This window comes from Austrofundulus limnaeus, unplaced genomic scaffold (genome assembly GCF_001266775.1).
Source record: "Austrofundulus limnaeus strain Quisiro unplaced genomic scaffold, Austrofundulus_limnaeus-1.0 Scaffold67, whole genome shotgun sequence".
Lineage (NCBI taxonomy): Eukaryota > Metazoa > Chordata > Actinopteri > Cyprinodontiformes > Rivulidae > Austrofundulus > Austrofundulus limnaeus.
In genome coordinates, this window is record NW_013952469.1 from 1,462,294 (window position 1) to 1,464,527 (window position 2,234).

Consider the following 2,234-nt stretch of genomic DNA (forward strand, 5'->3'; position numbering starts at 1 on the left):
AGATTATTATTATCATGAGAATTCATAATATTATGACTTTAACCTCATAGTGTTATGACTTTATTCTCATAATTTTGACTTTATTCTCATAATATTATGAATTTATTCTAATGATATTATGTTAATCTCATAACTTTATAGATTATTATTATCATGAGAATTCATAATATTATGACTTTAACCTCATAGTGTTATGACTTTATTCTCATAATTTTGACTTTATTCTCATAATATTATGAATTTATTCTAATGATATTATGTTAATCTCATAACTTTATAGATTAAAGTCATAATATTATGAATTCTCATGATAATAATAATCTATAAAGTTATGAGATTAACATAATATCATTAGAATAAATTGATAATATTATGAGAATAAAGTCAAAATTCTGAGAATAAAGTCATAAAACAATGAGATTAAAGTCAACATTATAAGAATGAAGTCTTAAAATTATTAGAAAAAAAGCCATAATTCTATGACGGCTTTATTCTCAAACGACTTTATTTTTGTAATAAAAAAATAATCTCGTGTGGCCTTAATACTCTGTCATAAAAGACAGCTGCACTGTAAAGGATAAAAAAAGAAGTAGTTTTTTTTTCTTTGTATTTTATCCTGAATGATTTATTCTCTGACAAAGACAGAACTGAGAGTGTTTCTGTCCAACAAACACACGAGCAGCTTGTTCTTACATACAGACGCTCAGCCTCGCCTGCATCCCTCACGCCGTTTCTTCTCTATTTAATTAACGGCCGAGGATGGAGACGGCTCGGAGGCCTTTAATCAGACTYGTTAAACCGTGTCTCCACGTGTTAACGAGTCTGTCAGCACTTCATTTGCTGCTCCGGGACGGCAACGTGAGCCACGTGGCCGAGGGGCGCACGCCAGCAGTGACCCCCAGCAGGACACGCGTGTTGTGCGCTGAACTCCAGCATGTGTGTGTGTCTGTGTGTCTGTGTGTGAGTGTGCGCCTCTGACTCACATCCAATTAACACGACTGAGCAAACGTGCCGAGTCTGAAACGAGAAGAGCGTTTACGGTTGAAACCGAAGCCGCATGTTGATAATAAATTAACCAGAAACTGTTTTCAGTCCCAACTTGTTTGTGTGATTTTGTAAATGCTGAGTCAGCTTTAACCCACCTGCTGTCTTTGTTTTAAAACATTTCGACCCTATAGGGCGGCAGGAGTTTAAACCCAGACTAGATTTTTATTAAAACTTCAAGAATAGAAAAAAAAGTGACCCATCACTGAGGATTAAGTCCCAAAGTGGTGAGTGGAGAAACAGGTCACTTATAGTGCATTAAAACATTTGCAATAAGTGCATTTTGTCAAAAATAATCAATAAATACGTCATCATTGGATCATTTGAATGCAATATCCAAAATATAATCTTAAAGACTTATTTGAAGCTGTTTTTTGAGCGTTAGCAACAAAAACGCGATTTTGAGCAAAACCAAATATCAGTGAGTTATCCTGATTAAGACAAACTAAAGTGTTTTGACCAAATTTGACTTACCGTATTTATTCATATATAATACGATCTCATGTATAATACGACCCCATCCCCCCTTTTTTAGCTTAAAAAGCATAAAAAATTTAATCCTCAAACTACCTCCAATTTCATACAGACTTCAAGATTTTTCAGTCTTTGCAGTCTTTATACATATCAGTAAAATGATCATTGGACTGTTCATTTTATTTTAACAACATATGTACTAAAAGGTATTTTGACAACAAATATATATCAGCTGTATCAGCATCATATGAATTCTGGCATTTTACACATAGTCCACCAGGAGGTGCCAACACAAAAGTCAGAGACTTCACATGAGATTTGGACCATCTTGTGGGGGAAAAGCAGATTACTTCCTACTCGCGAGCGCCCCCTCTGGTGGGGAAACTTTTTTTCAGGGATACAAACTTTTTCAGAACACCGGTAGACGGCAGCCATTACAGACGAACGTGTTTGTTGTTGTTCGAGGAGCGGCTCGGTCACACACTAATGTCTTTAGTTCGTTATCATTACTGAGCTGCAGGACTGCCTTTTTCACATCATGTCTCCTGCCTGGATCTGTTATTATCTCGCTCTGAAGCACAGAGGAGTGTCAGAGGTGAGCTCGTTTCAACTGCTTTTTACGTCGTGGTCTCATTTCAGGACTCAATAATTTTGTGAATGAAGCCAATATTTCAGTTAAAATACATTAGTAAAAATATTTATCCGAGTATAGTACT

At 35.6% G+C, this 2,234-nt stretch overlaps 1 protein-coding gene across 1 annotated transcript in view; it reads right to left on the reverse strand.

The window, feature by feature from the left end:
• The window catches only part of syt3 (synaptotagmin III), a gene marked incomplete in the record, with an annotated part of 60,380 nt that overhangs the window by 25,124 nt on the left and 33,022 nt on the right, over positions 1–2,234 (reverse strand).